Raw genomic sequence first — 8,167 nt, 5'->3', positions numbered from 1 at the left:
CCCCCCCCACAGTATCTCTGCAGTACACTGTGAGTGCTGGTTCTGGACCTCAGAGCTGGCTGGCAGATGATGTGGTGCTTTGGTGAGCTTCCCACAAGCTGGTCATCAGCCCTCTGGGAATAAGCTCTCCCAAAGATGAGAACCACCTTCCCCAGGGGCTGCTGATCCAACCACTTCAAGGAAGGTGACATGAAGGGGACCCCCATGGCCAGACAGGGTTCAGCACTGCTTGGACACCATCTTCACCCCAATCTCCAACTCAGTGTCCTGTCTCTATCCTGAAAACCTGTGCCTTGTGTTATTAGGGGAACCATTTATCATATCTGTCATCTCAGAAATCTACACAATCACACACTTGACTGATAAAAAATGAGTCAGTTTAACAAGTTTCTTTTACTTTGAGTGGTTCTTATAACAAAGTGTTGCATTTGCCTCTCACATGCCAGCCCTTCCAGAGAACTCAGCAGAGTGTTTTAACACCACCACTCACACATCTTGGGTGCAAAGAGACAGGGAAGGGTCCAGCAGGTGGGACCATTCAGCATGTTCCAAGTATTGGCTAATGAGTTTATCCTCTAATGGTCTTCTATGAGCCTCTTACACCCTGAGCGGCCTCATACACTGCTCTTCCACATCCTGAACAAAACCCTGACGTGTCATACACCAAGGCAACTACTTCTGATTTGTAAATATGTCTAATCAAGGCCCTTAAGTTTCCAGAATAAGATGAAGAGGCAATATGCTGGTGTCAATGGCATGTGTCTTGAGCACATACACATACCACAGGCACTCTCTACCAGAGGTTTCCTGTATCCTCTAGTGAGAACTGAGGGCACTACACCCTACAAAAAACAGTTTTAGGTTGCACAGAAGCCTGGAGCAGTCCCAGATTAAGCTGTCCCTAAGCTCTAAATACCTGTAAGGTGTAGCATCCATCCCTACCAACCATGGTGCAGCCATACCTCCCACCTGAGTATCATGCTTCCTCCTCTTTCAGTGAGACACTGTCCCAAATCTATGTGCCTTAGGATCCACACCTGAATTTAAGAGTACTGGGCAGACTCAGCCCCCTGTGACCTTCGTTGCCAAGCTCAATGCTGTCATCGTCATTTCTGACAGCAGGACTGAGGGGTAAAAAAATCTTCAGACTAGGCTCCCTAAGACCTGGGTCCCAGGGCAAAGTGAACACACATTCAAAGAGAACAGAAATACCACTATCCAGAGCAGAAGAAAAGGACAAAAAGAGGCCAGACATGAGCCCATGATCTGGGATGTCTGGAAGATGAGCTGTGGGCATGACCATATGCTTCAGCCTAAACTGGCCAATGGCTGTGGAGAGGAAGTTGTACTTCACACTGCTGTACTGTCTTGCACCACAGAGGTGGGCAGCTGTGAGAAGCACCCTCTATCTCCTTCCTATGATGGAAATTAAGACAGTGAGTTTACTCAGCATATCTAAGAACAGGCTTGATGAAAGAAGTCTGTTCTTTGTAGCCTCCTCAAGGCTGCACATGGCTGTGCATCTGAGTGTCTTCCCTTTGCTTTTGTCAAGAAGAACCTGTCTAAATTTATGATTATTATACATACCAAAGCGACTGTTTCAGTCTCTATCTCACGGTCAAATATTACCCGTTAGTGAGGACACTTTGCTAACCCTGATGCAGAGGCAGCCCTTCACAGCAGCACTATTGGCAGTGACACTGCCCCACAGCTTTGTGACTGAATATTGTGTCCATATGAGCCTCCTCTCCCCACATTTTTTATTTCCCATATTATTGTTCATCCCATTATTGGTGTTTCTCCACACACTGTGTCCACCATGCCTCTTTCACCCATGGAAATAACCATGGGTAGATATTTCTCTGCGTGATGGCACCCAGGAGAGCCAAGGGAGTTTTTGCTCATGCACTCTGATAATACTCAAAATCAAGTTCCTCCCACATCTACCCCATTTTTCCATAAACAAACCACAACAACAGAAGACAGTACCCTGTGTTCCTCTCACGGGGACAAGCAGGGAAAGACCACAGCAATGGCAAACCTGTGTTCCCAAAGATGTCCAATTGGTGACATTTCCAATATCCCCATGGAACCAGGCTTCCCTCTTCCTGACGACTCTGCCAGCAATGGAGGCTTGGGCCTGTCAGGAAAAGCAGGCTGCAAGGCATAGTTGTGAAGAAATGTAACTTGTCAGATAAATATACAGCATCTATAAATATCCCCACTGTGTTTATATGAAGCCTTAGCACCTTTCCCAGTGCAAATAGGAGTTAAATTATTCCCTGTTCTATTTGTATTTAAATGTTATGTTTCTATGATAAGCATAAGGCAGAGGTGTCAGATAGACTCAGGTGAAGGAGACGGCACATGTGAAAGGTGAAATAATAGAGCACTGCAAACCAAGTGCTGAGAGGAGATGGGAAGTGGGGACATGGGAGCGAGGGGGAGAGGGGGGAGGATGGGCACTAATTAAAGAGACAGAAGGGACAATGAGATGCAGGATGTTTGACCCTCTGTGGAGCAAGAGGACAAGAGCAAGAATCACAGCAATTGTGGAGGGACTAGAGGAAAATTAGGGTCACTCACAGGGAGACATGACACAGGATTGTGTTTATTCAGATAGTTCTAGCTATTGTATGTGTGTGCATGGGGGTACATTTAGATAAGAGTATATAAAAACACTTGTGTTCTCGTATTCCTTACGCAAAACAAAGAAGCTGAATCCTTGTATTGGGAAAGCATAAGCCAGCTTTACCATCTAGAACATTGCATTCAAGGCCTTGGAATAATGGAAAAATTTACCACCTTTGTGGCCCAGGCTAATCAGGAGGGTGAACTAGAAGATCGCTGCGGTCCCTTCTAGCCACAAACCCCTTTATTCTAAAACCTGTGAGACTCCGTATTTCATCTGAGGTTCATTTCCAGGGCATCACACACAGAGAGTGTGTGCGCTTCTCTGTGCAAGAGCAAAACTGGCATCTATGTATTTTTGTATGGGAACAAGCATCCTTTGTGTATGCGTGGTATTCACCAGAGCAACTCTCTGATGCTACTTGATGCCTTTGGCTTTCTAAGCATCAGGACCAGGTTGCTGTATGGCTTAGTTTCAGAAAGCCGATGCTAATTAATTCCATTATTTATATAGCTAATAATTATTTGTCCCTGCTGCTACTCCCCTCCTCCCCAAACACTGCTTGCACATAGAGTGAGAGACCAGCTGCAGTGCCTTGGTCCAGGCACCAGGAAAGACTTTAAGCTTATCTCCTTGGCACTATGACAGAACAAACAAGTGGCCCAGAGAAGTTTTCTGTGCAGGTGTGAGTAAGAAGAAAATGCCAGTGTAGAGGACCAAATGGCATGTTTACCGGAGAGGTTGCAAGAGGCAGAGTGGATATTCCTTGCCCACTCTCCTGACTCATCCTTGGCAGGGAGGGGAGCAGAGACAGCTCTGAGAGTGTTCATAACAGAATCATGTGGAATCATAGAATGGTTTGGATTGCAAGGGACCTTTCAAGGTCATCTGGTCCAACCTGCCAGCAGTGAGCAGGGGCATCTTCAACTAGAGCAGGTTGCTCAGATCCCTGTCCAGTTGACCTTGAATGTTTCTAGGGGTGGGGCATCTTAACACCTCTCTGGGCAGCCTGTGCCAGTGTTTCAACATCTTCATGGTAAAAAAAGTCTTTCTTCTATCTAGTGGGAATCTGCCCTCTTTCAGTTGAAAAGCAGTAGCCCTTGTCTTATCACTATGGACTATATTCAAACATCTGTCTCCATCTCTCTTATAAGCACTCCTAAAGTATTGAAAGTCCCCAATAAGGTCTCCCCACAGCCTTCTCTTCACCAGGCCGAACTACCTCAACTCTCTCAGCCTGTCTTCATAGCAGAGTGTTCCAGTCCTCTGATCATCTTTGCGACCTCCTCTGTATGCTCTCCAATAGGTCCATGTCCTTCTTTTGTTGGTGGCCCCAGAGCTGGCTGCAGTGCTCCAGGTGGGGTCTCACAAGAGTGGAGTAAAAAGGCAGAATCACCTCTATTTTAATGCAGACCAGCACGTGGTTGGCTTTCTTGGCGGGAAGAGCACATTGTTGTCTCATGTCCACCCTTTCATCCATAAGTATTCCCAAGTCCAGGATGTGGGATCGGGAGTGTGCCAAAGTCATGGTGGTGAAAAAGAACTATTAACCTGAATTTCTTTCAGACAGTCATGAAGCTCCTTCCTTTCAGAATAAAGGAGCTATAGAGCAGAGGGGTGAGGCTCAGGTGCCCTGAACATCTGAAAGTTTAGGTTGAGCTCTGAACTCAAATCTGCAAATTGAAACCTGCCCCTCTCTTGAGGCAGAGTGCCCCACCACTCCCCACAACCCATAATAGTCAGGTGATCAGTAGGCTAAAAGCAGGGCACTTCCTAGGGCCTGAGCTGCACACTCCTATTGCCATTTTCACAGAAGCCCTACAGCTCTGTGATGATGATTTCCACCCTTTCCACAGGGGAAGCAATTACAAATTCTGTTGTAGCTAATTGTAAATTAGCTAATTATCTTCTCCATGGTACCTTGCTGGAAAATACATGAACCGTGTAAAACAGAGGTGTTTCAAAAATTAGGACAGGAGGAAAAAACAACAAGTATCAAAAGCCCAACCCACTCTGAAAACAATGGAAACCTACTGCTATCTAACTCCAGACAATCATAAACAAACCCTCCCTCCACCTGCATTGGCTCCTATTTTACCAGTTTTCCCTCCTTCTCTCCATATCAAACAACACCCACAAGGGGCTAATTCTGCTGCAGGCTTTAAAATGTTTGCTGAGTTCACCTGTTCCTTGCAGCTGGGTGTTGTGGGGCATCCCTCATCACAACTTATTAGCAGGACCAATTTCTTTGTGTTGATCACTTCCCCTCCTGCCTTGCAGGTTTGGTTTTACTTAACAGATCCTTTATATCCCATAAGTTAGCAGTTATGATTGCACAGCTGCTGGTCTCCGAGTGCTGGAGATGGAGGCTTTGAGACACCTGGGCGAGAGAGACTAACAGTTAATCTGAACATCTGTGTGATGTGGACAATCGCAAATGAATATAAGCCCAGCTGTGGGAGCATAATTCTCCTGCAAAAAGAAGGAAGCTTCATCCTAGAGGTGTGTTACTCTCCACTGTTGCATCTGAAAAACTTAGTTCTAAGAATGTCTCTTGTTTAATTGCTTGGCTGCACTCCGAGCTTTGACTTGGACATGGATCCTGTAAACAGAGTGACAGAATAGCTGAACGAGAGACAGAGGGTCTGTGGTGACAGCCAGTAGTGGATATCTAGGGAAGAGTACAAAACATTTTGAAGCAACTTTGTTAATCGCCCCAAATATTCTCCCAGACTTCAGTGCTCTGCTGTTTAGAGAAGCCTGGAATCTGCAGTGGGGTTTCTTCCATATGCAGTAATTTCTGAAGTGTCTTTCTTCGATGCCATTGTTCAGTAGACTTTTGAACCCACACAAGCGGTGAGCATCCACCACAACCTGCAGCAAGATGCTCTGCAGCTTAAGCATGCATTGAGTTAGGAACCTATTCCTTCTGTTTATTGTGAATATGCCACAAACTATTTTCAATAGATAGAACCTAGATCTTGCTTTGGAAAAGACTGGAAATCACTCCTGACCCAGTTATGGAAGAGTGGACCCATGAGGATATCTAAGAGCTTGACCGAATCTCTTTTCTGTACATTTCAGGCTGGTATTTGGGACTCCTGGGTCCCATTTCAAGCCATGCTCTGGAAATTGTGGAAGGCAAAATCACTTTTCTCTTAGAGTGATTTGTTATTCCTGGTACCAAAGATGAATGACTGTGTAGTTACTCTTGTTAAATACTTCCAATACATCTCTGCCAAGGACAGTGACCTCAGTGGAAATATGGGCTACATAAATTACCCAGTGCAAAGGGTATCCTCAGTTTCCCCACCTGCAAAAAGACTGACTGGTGTTTGCAACAGGCAAAACTGGGCACTGATGAGGTTCTTCAATGTTTTCCACACTCCAGGAACACAGGGAGCTCTGACCATAATAATGAAAGGCACCTGGCAGTCTTGTGTCAGATCTATAGCTGAATCCCATGATGGTTTCTATCAGATTTAAGTGGCAGGAGCTTTCCCAACTCTTTTTTCATTCAAGCAGAATCTGTGCTGGGGGAAAGTCAAGGCAGAATTTAGTCCTGAATGAAAGCCTACTTTTGCAAATGACAATGTGTGAATCTTTGAGTCATCTTACAAGGAGAGATTTTCATGTCCTGCAGTGGTGTGATTCCTGAAGACAGTGTCACAGTCATGTAGGTGTATGTGTCCAAGAGAACACAGATGCTGGCTGTTGTTGGTCCTATAAGCGACTGGAAAGAAAATGAACTTTTTGCCAGATGGTCAACCCAAAATCTAAGATTATGGTTTTTAATGAAATGTCACTGGGCACATTCTCTACTTTCAGTGTCTTCATCCATACTATAGTCCTGTCCTGAGCAAAGACCTGCTTTACTGGAAAATGGAAGAGGTCCATGATCTGCATCAGCTGCTAAACCACATCCAGAAATTGTCTGGGAGAGCAAATGTATGAGAAGGACAGATAAAGTATAGATCTAGGATGAAAAATGGAAGGAGATGGAGAAGACGGTCCAGACTAGCAGGGTGAATGTAGTTTGGGCTTGGCTGATCTGTGTTCCTGTGACAAGACCTGCTGTGTACCTGCACTGAAATGAAATCTAACCTTAAACTTACAGCCTCTTCTGGACAGTTCAGATGCAAACACACTCTGCAGACAGGGTATGGAAAAACCTTTGGCCACAGGCCAAGCAAACCCTGCCATGAAGACATAGCCTAAACAATTTTAGCAGCAGCCTCTTCTTGTACAGCTGAGAATATTATAACCCCAAGACAAATATCAGTAGTTCTGACTTGCTGAACAGTGCCATCACAACTGTCCACTGTCAAGAGATGCCATTCCCTGTGCAGATCTTAAATGACAGGTTTTATGGTCTGTGATATTGAGTCAGGAAAACAACTTGCAAAGACCCATTTTATCAGAATCCCTTGCTTAGGAAAGTTGTTGGTGAGAGCAGTCTAAAACCTGATGTCATGCAAAGTGCAAAGACCCTGCCCAATTTCTGCCTGGCAGTTCATGATTCTTCCAAGCTTATTCACTATCTGAAGCATGCAACTGGAATGTTTCTGAAAAGTATTCATGAAGCAATGTTTTCTTAGGAAAAGACTCAGGAGTCAAAATCTGATCTTCCTAAACTCCACATACAGCCTAAACATACACTTTCTTTTCACCATCCCTCCACAACAGGAAGAATATCTGAATTTAAATCAGCCTTCCAATCATGAAAAAAAAATAAACAGCATGTCTCTTTCCTTACATATTAGCAGTCTGTGCTTACAGTTCCTATTTCTTGGGAACACCCCTGGAAACCTTCATGGGAGGAAAGCACCTAAGGTTACCCAGCATTGAAGAGTGGAGGTGTGCAGCTGAGCTATGACTGAACTTTGCAGGATTTTGCACGACTGTTTTGGCTCCTTCCTCCTGTAATTCTATGGATATTTTGTTGGCCCAGCTTGATGGATTTCCTGAAGGAGGAAAAGAAGGCGGTGAAGGAGAAGACTGTCTTGTACTATCAAATGACACCTCAAATTAACACTGAATCACGATTTTACACTCATCTTTCAGAGACAGCTCAGACTTGAATACAACTCCTACAGCATTTGGTTCTGGGGAATTTAACAGATCTTAATTCCTATGTGTAACATCCCCTTTTCACTCTGTGGCCACACAAGTTTGAGGCTGAGCCTGAAGGACTGTTTGGTTTTCACGCTCATTCAGAGCAAAGCTCAGAAGCTTCTTGACAAACTCTGCAGGGTCAGTGGTGTCAAGACTGGCATGTCAGGAAAATAAGTTTCAGTTCCTAAACTCATCTCACTGGTGACCTGTTGGGGCTTTAAAACCCTTTCCAGAAGCCTAAAAGGCGAAGACATTAATCCATGGTAGCACTCCAGCCTTGAGCACTGAGGACTATTGAAACAGCAAAAACATGGGCAGGAAGGGGGGCGGGAAGGACATATTTTTTCTCACAGGAGCTGGGACGACATTTCAGATCAAATTAAACTTCAGTTTTTAAAGACTTCAGTGGAGGTAATTGAA

The sequence above is a fragment of the Acanthisitta chloris genome, unplaced genomic scaffold, assembly GCF_000695815.1.
Source record: "Acanthisitta chloris isolate BGI_N310 unplaced genomic scaffold, ASM69581v1 scaffold1176, whole genome shotgun sequence".
In the NCBI taxonomy this organism is placed as follows: Eukaryota; Metazoa; Chordata; class Aves; order Passeriformes; family Acanthisittidae; genus Acanthisitta; species Acanthisitta chloris.
The sequence above is the reverse complement of the archived record's forward strand: the minus strand, read 5'-3'. Positions refer to the sequence as shown.